General features: G+C 41.3%; 1 protein-coding gene across 4 annotated transcripts in view; it reads left to right on the forward strand.

Moving 5' to 3' along the window:
- The first annotated feature begins 9,550 nt into the window (after window positions 1–9,550).
- The window catches only part of TNFRSF19 (TNF receptor superfamily member 19), a 60,629-nt gene continuing 52,601 nt past the window's right edge, over window positions 9,551–17,578 (forward strand). The window contains exons 1-2 of one of the 4 annotated variants that reach the window (XM_075083552.1): window positions 9,551–9,860; window positions 10,004–10,091. The gene's annotated coding sequence lies outside the window, so the exon portion shown is untranslated. Of the gene's footprint in view, window positions 10,092–15,294; window positions 15,719–17,578 lie in introns of those variants that run through there. The other 3 variants (XM_075083541.1, XM_075083561.1, XM_075083571.1) reach the window with 3 other exon arrangements.

The raw sequence follows: 17,578 nt of genomic DNA on the forward strand, positions 1-17,578 counted from the left end.
TGCATGCAGTCTGACAACTTGCTATCAGCAAACCTGCTTCCAATTACTTTAGCTATTAAAATCAGCACCTGGTGTCAATATAATGGCAAGTTCATACACAATCTGTATGTTCTCCCATCAGCCACTCACTGCATCCTCCAGAGAGGAAGCCAAATCTCTTGCCATCGTTTCTGGCTCTTCTGCCTCCTGCTGAAAGACACTACAAGATAGTGTTGCTCTTTCGGTTACAGCACTGGCTGTAACTCAGGTCATGCAGTGAAGTAAGACTGGGCAAAGTCTTACATGCTTTATTTAACTTATGATGGTGGGATGTTGCAAACACTTTCCAGCATATGAAAGGAAAGGTCAAACAGGTTCTTCCATAAGACTCTGAAGAAATTTGAATAGCGGCACAAATTTGTTTGGCACTTCAGACCAAGAGATACTGCTGTAGGAAGCCTAGAGCCTAATCGGGGTTGCAGAAGTGAGTGTAGCTGCAGTTTACCGGAACCTGAGTACGGCGTAGCTGTGCGGAGCAGGTACTTACAGCTGATTTGTCTGATTTAGTCTTCCTTATCTGAATAAACACTATATTGAGGATAGGCATATAGAAGCTGATAAAATAACAGGCTTTCTTCACTTTAAGTAAATAAATATGGCAAAGATCAGCAGGAAATAAGAGCACATCATTCTCAGAGATCCCTTGATACACATTTTTCCTGTAGCAGTGATGAGTGATACTTTTTGAATCTTTCAGTGATATCAGTACCAAATATGTACCATGAAGTCATAAGTGCTTCAGTCTTGATAAACCTTTTGCTGAAATGGTCAGTGCCATTCCAGAGCAGTCACTTTGGTCTCATGGAGGAACGACAACCTCTTCTTCAAAATAACTTCTGACAGCAGGTGCTGCAAAGCAGGCTGGTTCTCAGACCACTGAGGTCTCCTCTACATTCACCTCTTTTGGCTTTCGTGTACCACAGAACCACCTTTTGTCATCCTCTCCACTTCTAGGACACACAGATTCCCTACTGGATACTCCAGTCTGCTCTGAGCAGCAGGTGTTTCAAGGACAAAGAAAAGGATGTGAGAACACAGACAGCTTCTAGCCACTGATCCTTCTTCTGCTGGAGAAGGGAGGCTGTGCAAGTAATATCTGTTCTAGGTTGCAGGGAAAGGCAGGGGCAGTGTAGGGCCAGATGCTGCAGGGTCAGGGGGAGCTGAACAGAAGATCTGTACTGTGATTGCTGCAAACTGTTACACTGTCCTAGCAGTGGCACCTAAAATTTCTGAACACACTCGCTACTGAAATATTATGGTGATCTCCGTGTATAACCCATCAGTACCCTATATATCCATTCCCATTCTGCAGCCTCTACAGAGAGACTGCATCTCCACACAGTTCCTGCTTAAAAAAATCTCCAGCCCCCCAAATAACTGATTTTCCCTTTGCAGCAGGCTGCTATCTTTGACCTACTGACACTTCCCACGCAGCATTCTGATCCCTTTAAATCTGATCCCTCTGATACCTCCTTTTTCTACACCTACCTATGCCTGTTGTGTCCAGATGATTTTCTGTCAGGTCAACATTGCTGCATGAACATGCAATTGGGCAGGAGTCCAATGGGGCATAAGGGTCAGTCCAGGCATTTGTGACCTTGTGGAACATACCAGGCATCCACTGTCTCATAGATCATGGAGCCCTTCAACTGCCAGGTATTACTACTAAGTGCCAAAATGAGACAGTAGTTTCATAACAGTATTTTCTAGGGTGCAAAAACAAAGATTATTGAAAACTTAAAATAAAATCCCAAATGTTGGTATGGAACAAATAATCCCTGTTTATTTTATTGCAAGAACTTCTGGGTATCAAATGAAACAAGTCACTAGGTCCAGAATAAACAAAAGGAGGAATTGCTTCATACAGCATGATGTTAAGTTACAGAACAATAGGGGCATTATTAGGTTTCTTATGGTTTTGGCCATTCTATACAGTTCAGTTCCTTGATAAAAGGATGTGTTTAACACCAAAGCACATAGAACAGGCCAGAAGCTGGAATATATCATATAAATAGTGGAGCCACATTTCTATAGCTTAATATTTTGAGAGAGAGCAAGCACACACACAAAAGTAAATCAAGAAATAAAACACTTTGCCATGCAAGGTCATGTTCCACAGAATAAACAGGCTTCTAAGAAGTCATTTTTCTGTGGAATTTCAGTAAGGAATTAGTATCATTAGGTGAGAGTCACCAGCCTTGACTATGATTGTTTTGTTACCTTTCCTAAGACAAATGGCTGTCACAGTATTTTCCTGATTTAAAAAAATCTGTTATACCTTCATAACCCTTTCTAACCAAATCTTAAAGCTGTCCTCTCATCACTTATAATATTACTTTGAAGATATTATTAGAACCCATGGTTGCTTTTCCTGAGTCATCTTCACTTAAGTCTTCATAGTCTCTTGGTTTTAGGCAGTTTGAAACTATTTTTTCACAGCTTTTTGTTTTTTTAGAAGAGCATACAGAGTTTTAAGGTGAGGAAAAGTGCAACAATGTATCTAGAGAAAATATATGAAAGCTTTACAAATCATGAGCTAGGAAATGTGTGTCAAACTAGATACAGAACTGCGGACTAAACGCAGATGAATGTCAGAAGAAGAACATCTGCTTTAAAAAAGCTGGCAGCAAGTATCAGCTGAGCCTGATCCTTTTTATAACTTACACTCTTTTGTTTATCTTCTTCCTTATTCTTTTGGCATTTTTACGGCTGTAGCTAACATGGAAGATTTCTTATAGACAGTAGGATGCAGCTGCTATCACATCATACAGGGAAAGTATAGTTTATCATCTATAACTGGGGGAAAAAAAAATTAAATCTGTCAACTCTTTCAAAGTAGAATATGTGAAAAAAATACATATTGCAACTGGGGCTGCAGACAGTTGCTATGGGATTAGATTTAGTTGCTATTTCTTCTGAGACATTGATTCTGTTCAGATGTCTTCTCAATGATAGCACTGTTTATCAAAGCTGCCTATTTAAGAGTGGTGACAATCTGTATATCTTCTTGTCTTTAATTTCTTCAAACAAATCTACTTTTCTCTAGGAGGCGAAACTCATCCAAAAAATTACACTAATGCTGCTCCACAGGTCAGATACTATATCATTGTCTGCAAAAAGGCACTTTATGCCTGAATCTCCAAAAATAACAGGCAGGCTAGGCCCCAGTTCAGAAATATGCATATATTTAAGTCCTATTGACTGTCTCCTGCTTAAAGATATGGGCATACAAGTGCTTTGGGATGGAATTAAAGAATTAGAGAAACCTCAACTCTCTACCCCTTTTTCACTTTTCAAGATGATTGTCAGCTTTTGAGTGACTAAGTTCACGCTCTTACAATCTTAACTGCAGAGGGAATATGTATCCACAGCTTGCAGTTACTCCATAAGGAACTGAAATTGCTCGGCACAGAGACTTGGATTTGCGTTTGCAGTATGTGTACTTTGGAGTCTAGGATTTGATTTAGGCAGTATGTGATTTTACATTTGAACTGTTGAAGTGAGTTCCCACATGCCAAAGTAATGACAAATCAGGGTAAGAAGAATCGTGTTGTTAGCAGGCCTGTACTGATATAACTCACAGGAAACTACACGTATTAGCTGAGGATCTTGGCTACTACATTTCTACAAGTTTATACCTTAAGTAACTAGGACCTGAATCAAAGCTCTAGCATAAAATAGTATTTTAGAAAACAATTTAAAATGAAGTACTGATAAAATAGTAAGTAACCTTGTTCTTAGTTTGTTCTTGGTTACAAGCGGGGAAAAAAAAAGATTCGGAAAGAGGGCCAATTCTGGTTAAGATTGACAGAAAAAAGGGAAGAGGAAGGGAGAATTGGTATAAAGATCTATGAGATAGACTGAGGGTGTTTTATTTAAATAGGGAAAATTCTGAACTACAAAGTGAAAATAAAGGGCAAAACTGAGCAAATTTTGAAGATAGAAGTGTGGTCATGTGATTACAGTATCTCTGTGATCGGACCTAAGTATTTATAAACATAATTTTGTAAAAAAACCATTCTTTTTAGTTGAAACTAACTTCATGATCTTTTAGAATTGTTTTGCTGAAGCTGCCTTAAGGTAATACTTCTAAACATGTGTTTTGATAACAACTAGGCAGGTGGCCAGCTATGATCTCTCCTCCTGATCAGTTAATTGCACATAGATTTGTTTCTCCATTCCTTTTCTTCCCACTTCATCTGCTTTCTTTGCCTTGTCTATAGAACAGTTAGATTTGGATTTGGAGTGTTGGGGGTTTTTATACTGTTTTTTTTTCAACATCTGGCAAAACACGGTGTAACCTGGTTGAGACCTTAGCAAGCTTTAAGAGTAAAGGCTGGATAATAAATTGTTCCAAAGAGAAGGCCATGCTACTATGTACATAAATTTTTTAACAGTAGGCTGAAAATATAGTGCCTCAAAAACATCCGTTGGCTTCTGAAATACAAATTACAAAATCATGAGTCTATCGAATCTTCTGTTCTAGCTACGTGAATAATATCACTGATCAAGCTCCAACAACCTTGGGGGAAGTCAGTTCATTGACACAACTCCACCAGCACCTCTGGAAAGAATGCTACGTTATTAAAGTTTGCATGCTGGTGCAGAGCTTCAGCCACCCTAAGAGGTAGAAAATCACAGTGGACCATTTCAGTACAAGTGGAAAACTTGGTGTAAAAGAGGGAAGTAACTTTGTATTTCCATTTAATGAAACAATAAGGAACAATTACAAAGACACAACTCTTATGCTTTTGATTCACTTCTCTGATGTGTGTGAGGACAGCTAAGGGCTGTGAAACTTCAGTGCAGAGTAAAGTGAGAAGCACACTAGTGCCTGAGGGATGCATATTATTCTTTTTAGTCTTCAAAAACACTTTAAATACAGAAACTTTTGAAGTTTCAGAACCAGGTTATTTTGGTTTGGAATTCATACAGAATTGTTTTGTGTTATCTCAAGTACAGTATTACAAATAATTATCTTTACATTATTTTTAAAGACTTATGGAAACATACTGGGGGGACTGGATGGCCATATGGCATAAACTGCCATTGTTCCTTTGATTTAATATTCGCTATAACTTATGGAACTCAGGATGTAACCCAGTGAGAAAAAGTAACTTGCCTCCAGTCATACCCATGTGATAGAACCAGGAATAAAACCGCAACTTCTGACTCCCAATCACAGGTGAATTAACTAATACTTCCTATAGGGTACATCTACATTACCCTTGAGGACAACCTCAAAGCCAATTCTCAACCTTCTGCATTATCTAGATGCGGGAATGCCCTTGAGGCTTCCCATAGAGTGATTCACCTGGTGAGCCAAGAACCAAAAATCTCCATTTCGCTTAGATCTTAGGGTACCTATTAGGGAACCAATCAAAGCTCGGTCCTATGAAGAGCCATGGGGCAAAAAGCACAGAGAAGCAGCAATAAAAATTCAGGAGCAAAGAGAGGCAAACCAAAGCTGTTTTCTCCTCATAAGTCATGAGGTCAAAGACCTGCTATTGCAGCACATATCAATGGCAGACAGGGCTTTTCCACTGAAAGTAAAAAACAGCTGGGGCTACATTCAATACTAGAGTTAACTAGGACAAGTTGCTCTGCAATGACTGTCCAGAGTGTTGCAGATTATGGTAGGTCTCATCAGACATACTCTGGGATAAAAGTGAGCCAGTCTTTCAGGAAATGCCAAAAGGTCTTGATTTTTTGCCTAAAGGTGTTGTAGTTGAAGATCTTATGAACCTTATGACTATCAGGGAGATTGTAAGCACAGAGAGTGGGAGTAGGTATCAGCAATACCTGGACTAACAACACCCATGTGATAAGGCAGAAACAGCATGCTTCTGTGGGAAGGCAATGCAGATCATGCAGGAGGATGGATTTGGGTATTCTAAAGCATCTCGCCAGACCACAGAATTGATCAGTCTCATGGAACGATATCCCCCCTAATGCTTTAGAAGGGTGATGTTCAGCACTTCTGACTACAATTGGGGCCTAGACGGACAACTACTGCTTCAGAGCCAGTGCTGACCTGCCACAAAAGGCTCTGAAAATTGTCTTTCACCTCTATAAATCAGCAGCCCATTGCGGATCACAGGGACACAGCTGACCCAGTAGATGTGCATGATGAAAGTTTGCAACTGCACTGATGTTGCTGGTGTGACATTTTTAATAGGATATCTGGTATCTATGCCACACTTAGAAAGGCTGTGGTGAACACAAACAATGGGTGCATGGCCAGTGAGTGGGCTATAATTAATTATGGCATCGCATTTCTTACGATGATTCTTGACTTCTTTTCTGAACCTCTGTTGGAGCTCCTATGGACTGAAGTAGATGGAAGAGAGACAGAAGAGGTACGGTGAAGTGGTGCAGACAATATGGTAAATTGTTTGATGTGTATGATACAAGTATGTTAGGCATAGCATGAATACAAGATCTTTGTTAAGCATGGGTCAGGGGGTTTGTATAACCACTGACAGCTGTCTGATAGGTTTGATTGTTTCTTCTAAGAAACATCTCCAGAAAGTTCCAATTTCTATCACCTGACTATCTTTATGGCTTTGACCCAATGAAGCACTTTGGGCATGATTAGCAGCCCTGGGCTTTGTTCTGTTTCCCTAAGAATTCCTAAAATGGCATCTAACCTACCTAATTTAAAACCCTTCTCCAATTCTTGCCTAACCTTTAGGAGGAAAATGACGCAACGTCCTTACGAACTTGAGGTCCTCACATAGTAAGAAGAGAATGGTAAACCCACCAAATATTTCTTAAGGAAGATTCTTGCTAAGTTCAGAAAAGTTTAAGCAACGAATTAGGGAGGCAGCATCTCCCTCTGCAGGACTTCAGAGACACCTCTCTCTCTGGTTTCACACAGGAAACACAAGCACTTCTAGAAAAGCTTTTTAGATACCTCAACAGTGAATAGAGGCTGGATGCCCAACTCCAGAAATTTCCGGTCAGATCCTACCCAGTAATTTCAGTGATTAGAATCAAACAACTAGTGAGTAGTCTGATGTATTTTAATCAAACCACTTGTGGTTGAATGCTTTGCTGGATTAGTGACTACAAGAGGAAGCATGAGCTGATGATCAGAAGGTGTAAGTGTCACGTTACACAGGTTCTATTTCTGGCTCTGGTACTAGTCTGTTCTGTGCCTTATACAAATCACAATATATATACTTATTATTCTCATTTGATATACAGAGAAAAGATTATTATCAACCTTTGGAAAAATACTGATTTATATAGACAACTGTGGTTATTATTACACACTTCTGATCAAAATTTGAGGAAGCTGTAGAATAGGAAAGAGCAGATTGTTCAGGCTTCCAGCCTCCACAGTGAAAAATAGTGTCATAAATGCAAAATGCAATGCTTAAGCTTTAGAAGGTTAAATTGGTAATAATTAACCTTACTTCTGTTTTTCATATGTACAAAAGAAAGATCAAAGACCTCTAATAGACCTTCAGGACTTGCTTTTGCTTAAAATCCAGAGATATGAGAGGTGCTTTCTGTGAACAGTATTGTTCTTACAGAAAATGAACAGAATGAACGGACAGAAAAGGGTTATTTCAGTTCTGTACAGCTCACCCGTAAATTTTATTTCAGCATAAGCATTCCTAGTCTTACCATGAAAGCAACAAATGGACTGTTATCAAAAAATCTTCCAGTATGTAGGGGGAAGCTGTATGTCAGAAGAGTGCAAATTAACGTTAAAACAGAAGTAAGCAGTCTGGATATTTTTATTTATAATAGATGGAAGGGGAAATGAGAGAAAGAGAGAAATTTATGGTTTGTTTATCCAGCCGTGTATTCCTGAAAGTCAGATTCATTACCTGCATGATACTCCTTTGTACCTGCAACACTTCTCCATCTCAATTACCAGAACATCCCCACAGGCCTACCTGGATAGATGATCCAAAACAACATTTAAACTATGTCCAAATAGGAACAAAACTACATTATACGGCACCCCTTATAAGGATCTCAAAGCTTTCTGGAAATGTTAATTACCGTCGCTGTGAAGCACCGTGCTCACCACAGGCCTGGTGGTGCCCACAGTACACCATCCCACCAGCAGAAGGCTCCCTCATCTACCGAGCGCAGCAGGAGCTCCCCAGGGGCAGCCTGGCACCCAGGGGCCCAGGCGGAGGGAGGGCTGCGGGCAGTGGGCAGCAGGGGCTCTGCAGGGGGGCCAGGCAGCTCCCAGGCTGCAAAAGGCAAGAGTCGGACAAGCGCACCCTGTCCCTGGCAGGGGGCCAGCGGCGGGAGGGAGGAGGCTGCAGCCTGCAAACGGGGCATAGCGTGAGGAATCTCAACAAGACACTTAATCGCTCTTGCACTCGACTATCCAGTACCCATTATCTGCTGATTGTTTACTGTTGTTTTTAATGCTCAAGGCAACCATGACTAGCATATTTCCTCTTTTTACTTTTGCCTTTTGAATGAATTCTCGGTTACTCAGTGTGCAAATATTTGCAGGAGACTACCAATGGCTACCAGTTGACATGCTTGTATCACTTTCATCTGCACATGTGGTATACCCAAAATATGGGGTGTATGTTTATGAGAACTTCAGTGATATCTTCAATATGGCTGATTAGCCCAAACGCCATCCTGCTTGATATTTGTATCTTTTATTAACAGCTGAAGTGCAGAGGGCTGAATTAATCTCTTTGCCAAAAGCTAACCTTGCCTCAAATCAGAGAAAATGAAATTCAGTTGCACATTTCTTCTGCACTTCCTTTGTACCGAAGCAGTGCAAGTCACAGCAGCCTTGAGAATTCCCCTGCTCGCCAGCGCTGCACAGGACCCTCCAACAATTCTCAGGTCTATGAACAGCAGCAGCACAGAGAATGTCTGACAATACACTTCTGCTCCCCCAAAAGCCTCCCTCTGCTGACAGCGCAATGGCGACCACTGAATCTACCCCAGCTTTACAAAATGCCTTTACACTAAAAAGCTTCTGAGAGTTCCTTATGGCAGCTTTACAGCTCATTTACGTAAAGGAATCATGAGCCACAGATGAATCAGGCTCAAATAAAATGATTTGCAAAAGGCCACACAGTAAGCAGCAGGAGGACATGAATCGGGGACGAAGAGTATGCTCTATTGTGCTTGATTTTGCCAGTGCAAAAAACCAATTCCAGTGCACAAAATACATCATTTCCTCCTCTCCAAACCTCAGTGAAGAGGCAAACAAAAGTAGTTTTCTGTCATGTATTACAGCTGCTTAGCAAACTGACCTGCATGTCTGATGTCCAGAATTTTATGGAAAATGTTAACTTCCTGCTGCAGACAAAATTATAAAGCATCTTTTTAAGAAAACCTTATAACCACACTTCTCCCTTCTTGGGAGGGAACTTTAATGTAACGAAAACTTTGAAGCAAGCCTTGGGTTTGTTACAATGGACTAACCTGATTAGAAATCATGCAAACTCTTGTTGCTCTTTAGCTGTATTCCCCCACAGGCTGTATTATAGCTCTCTAACCAGTCCCACAGCACTGAATGATGTCATGGGATCTGCAGCTCAGCGAGATGAAAGGGATGAAGCGGAACCCGCTGGCACTGGGGAAAGCTTCCAACACACAATCCACAACACAGCTTGGGAACTCAAAAGCTACAGATCCAGCCACTCAACTCTAAGCATTTCAGAATCGTGTGCATTCTCCCAGCGCAAGCAAGGAAAGGGGGAAAAAGAGCTAGTGATCGATTTTTAACAAAAGAACTCGAGCACTGAAAGGCAGAATTTAAGAGTGCAACTACCTGCTGGAAAAGGAGCTTTTTTTTTCCTCTCCAAAGCACTGCCTTTGATGTACGGCAACTGATCACTGATCAGATTACAGGCATTTGGTCTCAGTGCTCGTCTGCCTTTGATCTGCATGGTTAATTTTATTTTCCCGGATTTGGAGTTTCGTCTGGGCTTGTGCTGACATACTTTTTTTTTTTTTTTTTAAGGAGGTAAAAGCATTTAATACAGAAGCTCTGGCAGTGTGAAATTAAGCTGCAGAAAGCCTGGGCACTGGAAAACTTCATCAGATAACAGGTACTGGATTTTGTATTTTTTTGCAGTTTTGTGTTGCAAGATTTTAAGAAATTATAAAGTTCACATAAACAGTAATACTACACATCATTGTGTGTACAAAGTTCGAAAGATTATTTATCAATTTCTGTGGCATTTTATTTGCAACTCAGGCAGAATTTTGAGAACAGACTATCTAGAATATAAAGACAATTGAAAACTGAAGCAAAATCAATTTTTTGCCAATATTTTGCAGGTATATAAGATTTTGGTGTGCACTGGTCATTCCTACTGTCTGTAGTTTTGTGAAGTTATATTTGAATACAAGTATTGCATGACTTAGGGGAGTATTTATTTCCTAAGAAAAGACCAGCCAAATTTCTTACGCACTGTGTATATTTTATTTGCTCTCAGTGCGTTTATTAAACTGTGACTTCAAGCAACACTTTTAATCCTAATAGTTCCATACTTGAGATGAAAAAAGTCTCCTCTTCTACAAGTTATTACAACTAAATTTATAAACATAACATCCTTATATATAAAAGGAAAATGGTTTTATTTCAAGATTGAAGAGATGATAGTTCAACTATACTGTATGAAAGAAATCTTGATAATAAAAGTCACATTTTATTATGATGATAGAAGCTTCCTCTAAGGCATTTTAATTAATATATTAAAGAATTCTTAAGTTTATCTAGAGCAAACACCTGGTTTTGCTGAACTTCATGGAAGTTTTGCTCCTATTTCAGTTAAGCAATTTCCATTCATTTTGTATTCTGTTCCTCAAATGCTCATTTATGAACACGTACTGTGTTTCAGAAAATTTAAGACACCTTCTCCAGAAATTCATTGTAAAGGAACAAACATTAAGAGATTTAGGATTATTCACTGTACATTTGCAGTTTTAAAGGGCCAGATTTTGGGGTGAGTTTGGGCCAAACCCGTAAGTGTTCTGTGTCTGCAGCTGGAGCCAGTCTGTTGAAATAAGGCTCAAGCTTCTTCTGAAGGTATTTAAATATGATTTAGATTTTCAGAAGAACTTAGAACCCATAATTGGGGCCAGACTTGCAAAGAAGTTCAATATTCCAGACACTGAGCTCTTTGAAAATCTAGTCTTAATGGTGGATAGAGAGTTCCTCTGAAATACTGACTTTAGATATAAATTTAAGTGTATATAAATGTGAAGTACATCTGTTTATTAACAAATTGCAACCAGAAGTCAGCATAACTGATAGCTGTTAAGCATTGTTTGAAAACTATTCTTTAAGAAGTTTATCTGTCTACAGGACCCTCAAGATGTTCATATTTCAATGTGCACTACAGTAACATGCAAACCCAAATTTTAACAGTCTGCTTGCATCTGAATAAGATTGTTATCAACCCTTCCAGATAAATGTAGTCAGCTTTCATTAGTCAGTCTGCAAGCTTGGTTTCTTCTAATTAGAAGTATATTTGTATATATAAATTTTAATTTTACTGAATATCAAGAGATAATATGCCATACACAGTTTAACTAGGCCTGACTTGGTATCATTTAGTTTTCTATGCCACCAATTAATTCATATTCTGACTTAACAAGTCAATTACATTATAAGGAAAGTAATTAGCACTGCATGAATAATGTGCGTATAGATGTCAAGGAAGACTATTAAGGCATAGCCAAAGCAAAATTTAGTATTTTTCCTTAAGTGACACAGATGGACTAAAACATGTTTCTGGAAGCCTGAAAAGATGGTTTTATTTATTAAGTCTATACTTCACTGATGAGCTTCTCTACCTTTCCAATCTTCTGTTGCTTGTTGCTAGTTTTCCAACACGTACATTTATTTTCTGAGGAAAATTGTTTCTAAACCATACCTCTGTTGGCTGTAAAGTAGAAAGAGAAGCAAATTTAAAAAAATAATGTAAGGATTCTTTTCCCTCAGAAGTCAAAATAGTTGTGAGCCTAATACAATTAAACTATCACTATAAGGATCTGACCCATCACACGAATGGGTAGAGTTGCACACAGAGGTTACACTGGTTAATCAGATTGCACTGATGAGTGGGACTTACATACATAAATATCTGCCAAAGTTAGGCCCTAGAAATGCATTTCAGATACAAAGATTTTTTTCATTTTGTAAAAAGTCCCTAGGATTTTATGTAATCTTCCCACATATTTAAACACAGATGGGCGTTAACCCATTTACACTGAAAAAATATCTTTGTTTGTCTGTATGTGAAACTGAAATGAAAGCACAGTTTGACATATTTAAGCATGGGAGGGGGGAGGATTTTCAGCATTTTTTGTTATTTTAAATAGCAGTTCTCTGACAGTTTAGTCTTTCATTGATCTGACTGTTAAGGATTAAATAATAATAATTCTTGGCACTTGTGACTTTGCTTTTACAAAGTGCTGTATAAACATTAATTAATCCTCAGGCTTAAGTCTTCAGAAGGAAAAAGTTCACAATGCCTTTTCAAGCAAATCTGACTAGGAAACTCACAAGTATATAATTTATTTATTAAAATAGCTTGAGCAACTTCTGATTATAAATAGAGCCATTTCCAAACAGTGTGTCTTAGATAACATCATAAACATATTTTAAGGTTTGTAATATTTAAGAGTATCAAAAGACATTGCACAGTTATACTAACATCAGTTTCCAACAGCTGTCATAACAAGAGTAGATCTGTCTTGCAGTTGACTGGGGGAACTGTGTTAGCATTTGAGATATGGAGATAACAACTTCCTATTGCTGTACAATTTCTCCTTCCACATCAGATATGCCACGCAACTTAGTCTTATCAAAGGGGTCAGCTGAAACTGCTTTCCAAATATTTCTTTTCTGCTTTCTCTACTCTAGTGAGAATCTCTATACCTGCATCTATACTAGTTGCTCTAGCAGTTCACTTCTTCCCTTTCCTTAGAAGAAATATCATGATTTAAAACAAAAGAAAGCCCACAGTTTTCAACATCTTTCAATGATGAATGGAATTAACTCATCCACTTTACCTTTAGAGGAAATATTTTACATGCTACAACAGGGGCATAAACATTTAAGTTTCAGTGTTACAGACTACGTGCTGCTCTTAATTCATCAGCATAGTAACCCCGTGTGATGGGAAAGTCCTAATGCTTCTTTATATGGTAATCCTCAGTGTTCAGTCAACACTAAGAACTCTGGGATGTTTTAATACACTTGTCTAACTATTCTACTTTCTGAAACACATGATGACTCCACTTAGAAAAACTCATGCAATACATTTCACTTGTGCCTACACAAAAGAGATAACATACAAAACAGCTGACTGTAAATAGCGAAAGGATGTAGCAGGCTCAGTGCTGTGCAGCAGCTGCCATTCACAACAGATGCACCGCCATTGCGCCGTAGCGTGCCATTCCTCACTGAAATTGTAGCCTTTTGCAGAGCTCCTTCTGGCAAGGGTCCTGAAGCAAAACCCTTCTTTGCAGGCCTGTTTTAAGATAATTAAAGGAAAACCCCTGCAAGTTCTGAGTTAGGTTTTTTTTTGTTTGTTTGTTTGTTTTTTTTAATAGAAAACAACTCATTTTGCAGCAATCACTTATGTCTTTGCAGACAACTTGCCGCATTTCAATAAGCGCTACTTGTTTTTATAAAACTCCACGTGGCGGGTGAACTCCAAAATTTTATCTCTGTAAGAAGTTCCCAAAAACTCTGTTTGTTTGGAAACGCTTTACTGCCAAGTATATCCATTAGTTCATTCTCTTTAGAACCTAATTCAGTTCCCATTATATCCATACAATTGTCTAGGCTGTAGTGCTATCGTTAACCTTTTTACTAGAAGTAAAACCAATGACCTGAAATCCCTGCAGTAGCAGTTCTTTCTGCAACGTCTCTAAGATTGGTTTCACCAATGTTAGAGCATCACTAGCTCCAGCAAAGCTCATAATTTACATCACAGTAAGGAGCAGTAAAGTACGCACTTTCTAGTGGCTGCAAACAATTTATTCTTTGTGAAGGGCTGGATTTCTGAACTCGCATTTGACACTACGCTCATTGCTGGGTAACTTATTACCTGCAGAATGGAATATTTCAGATTCAGAGTTAGCAGGAAAAAAAAGCTACTGAGGTAATTTGGAGAGAATTTTTCAGTGCATTGTCAGAGGTCCTCCATCATGGTCTTTGGGTGGGACAGGCGAAAGGGCCTTTGGTTGAGTTGCAAAGACTCCTACATTCACCTCAAGAATGACAGCAAAGGGGTTTGCCCAGTCCGCTTAACAACAGCGTAACAGTCCAGAGACAGGCAGCCATAAACACTTCTGAGGCAAGGCTCCTATTGAGAGATATCAGCAACACCAAGGCTGCAGCCCCAAAGCCCAGGCTGCCTCTGGAGGCAGGGCAGCAACTGAAGCCTGCAACGAACCACCTAAGGGCACACAGCAAGCCTCAGCCATCCTCCCAGAAGGATAAAAGGGACCCAAGTGCCTCATTTGTGGTTTACCCCAGCTTAACACCACTAGCACGAGACACACCCAACCGCTCACCACCGGGGACACGGGTCCCGGCAGGGAGGGGACCTAGCGGGAGGCGGGCTGCCCCTCACGGAGGACGAGGCAGGAGAACGGCCCCTCACAGACACAGAGAACGAGACAGTAGAGTGCCCGAGGCGGCGGGCGTTAACTACCTCTCTGCGCCGCCGGGCCCGCGCGACGCCCAACCGCCTCGGCCGCGCGACCCCTCCCGTCCTCCCGCCGCTGCCTCCGCGGGCGCGCACCTCCCCGCCACAGGGCACGTGGGCCGGAGGGCTTCTGATTGGTTCCCTCCGGTCACCTGACCCCGGCCCCTCCGGCGAAGGCGGGGGGGAGCGGCGCGCCGCGGCGTTGCCGGGGTGACGGGCCGAGCGGCAGCGAGAGGAGGTGAAGGAGGGAGCGGGCGGCCGGGGGACCCCGCACCCCGCCACAGCGGCCGGGGCGCCCTACGGGCCGCGGCGTGGCAGGGCAGGGCAGTGCAGGTGGGTGCGTGCATGAGATGCGGGCGGCCCAGACCCCCTCAGGGCCGGAGCGTGCCCGGCCCTTCCCCTCCCCTCCCTCTGAGGGGCGCCCTCGCCCCCTTCTGCGGGAGACTCAGAGGCGAGGGTGCGCGGAGCGGGGCTGCCGCGGGGGGGAAGCAGCGGCGCCCCCCCGCTTCCCGGGGCTCGGCGTAGCTTCCACCCGCCGCCCCCCCGGGGCGCTCTGCCTTCCCGTCGCGCCTAGGGCCCGCTGCGTGGGGCCGGGGAGGTGGCGGGAACGACTCTCTGCGGAAGGGGCAGCTGCGGCGGCGGCGGGGAGGGGGAGGGCAGGCGGACGGGAGGGGAGGGCGCCGCTGGGTCCCTTCCTCCCCGAGATGGCTCCAGCTCTGCCGCTCGCTAAGCGGCCCCTCTGCGCTGAGGGACCCACCGCGGGTATGAAGGGCACCGCGCAGCGAAGGGAGAGTCGCAGCTGATGGTGCTGGGTTTTGCAGGTCTCGACAGCCCTAGAGTAACTCCTCCAGGCGCCGGAGTGCGGCGAACAAAAAGCCCCTGAAAGCTGGGCTTTCTTGTTCGCAAGCTCTTGTCGTGTCTATTGCATAAGTAAGTTGCTGTTTGCTTCAGACAGTGTTGAAGCTGGAGTCGAAGGAACGGGAGCTAGTAACCCTTTCTCTTGGCTGGTAAGAGGTTGAAAAGCCACAATTATGGTTCTGTTGAAAAGCCTTTGATTGTTTGACTTCCTTCCCTGATGTCTGTCTCCGTTCATCTGACCTTGGACTGAAAGCTGTACCTGATATTAATGAAAAACCGTGGCACTTAATATCTGTTTACTGCCTTTATACTTGCAACTACTTTAAGTGATGCTTTTATCAAATCAACAGTGGGGTCCAGTAGCATTTAATATGAGCAAAAGTGGCAAATGGATTCAACTTGTAGATAGGTTTGTTAACCACTGCATAGTCTCTTTTAAGTACATCTTCACCAAAACATGTAAAGCAAATTAAGTGTATTAACTGGAAGCTTTTGACCGTGTAAACAAAGAGGGATTTTTTAGAAATAGAAGCAAACTTCTTTATTAGTTAAGTAATAAAATGTTTAAATTGTCAGTTAAGGAGACAATAAATTACTTTTTCTCAGTTTCCACAACTTGCAGTTGCAATACTAATAGAATGCTGAGAATGAAAGTAACTCATGTCTCTGCTTTTTAAGACATCGCGTGCTGTCCAAAACCACTAAAGGGTGGCTGGGTAAGTGTAACACATTGGTGTTGCACCATTGCAATAGTTACTGTATTAATCAGCCCAATGCTTTACGATTCTTAAAAATTACTTCAAAAAATAACTATTAGTACACTTTGGTATAAGTGAAATATTCATATTATAACGGCATTCTCGTTTTATTATATTGGTTATTCCCATATCTAAGTACAAATATGTACAAATGCAATTCTATGCCAAGGTTTCATCTAGCGTGTCCTAGAAGTTGAGATGAGTGAGATGTATTGAACAGAAAGAGCAACATTTTTTACCACAGTTTTGATGCTGAAGCACAGAATTGTTCATTATTTGTATAAGTAGTCTCATAAACTTCAATGGGATTAGGAGTCCGTGTGAATCCCAGGTTCTGATCATCTAAAAAGCTTTAAGTGTAGGAAGAATGTCACCATATTGCACCTTTGTGACAATATTGTACTATAATTTCCAATTAATGATAGTCTGGATATGTTGAAGAGCATGGATGATAAACTACTTTACATACTTTTACCAGCATGGATTTGGAACCTTGTTTGTAAGTAGCAAAACCAGGGATGAACTATGTAGTTCAGTCTCAAGTTGTGCTGATTATACCCTTTTTGAGACACTGGGATATAATGCATTCTGTAAATGCTGTATATGGTAGTAAAGACACTGTAGAGATGCTTCTTTAGGGCATTAAATTGTTATCACCATTATTCCTCTAAAGTCAGGTACTTCAGCTGACATAACTCAAAGCATATGATACTCAGAGCACAAATATTTCTTGACTAAGTATAAACCTCCTTTCTCTCCTCCCTTAGCCCCTGAAATAGACACAAATGTTTTCTATCACCAGCCACGTTCCAACTTTAATCTGCTATCTCTGTCTGTACAAAACCAGAGATAAATTTATAGCTGCTGAATTTTGTGCAATTTTATGTATGGGAGTTTCAGAAAAATATGGATTTATTGAACATGATATTTAATGTATGCATGCTGCCTAGTGACAATATTCCTCCTCCCCCCCCCCCCCCCCCCCATAGTCCTTCTCAGAGCAGTTGGTCAGACAAGACCTCATTTACTTCACTAAGGGGAAGAGTACAAGGGCTGTGGGCAGGGTGTAAAGGGAGGTGTTCTATAAGTATGGGTCAGAATCACAATGTGTAGCTCTGTAGTGGAAGTTCTTGTCTCTAACTTGTTCTCTTTGTCTTTGTCGTTGCTGCGGCATAAGTACTTTCCCTTCTCTTGTTTCTTGCCTGTGGGGCACGGGCTCTGCTAAAGCCATCTGCCACTCCTTGTCATTTT

This window comes from Phalacrocorax aristotelis, chromosome 1 (genome assembly GCF_949628215.1).
Source record: "Phalacrocorax aristotelis chromosome 1, bGulAri2.1, whole genome shotgun sequence".
Taxonomy (NCBI): Eukaryota; Metazoa; Chordata; class Aves; order Suliformes; family Phalacrocoracidae; genus Phalacrocorax; species Phalacrocorax aristotelis.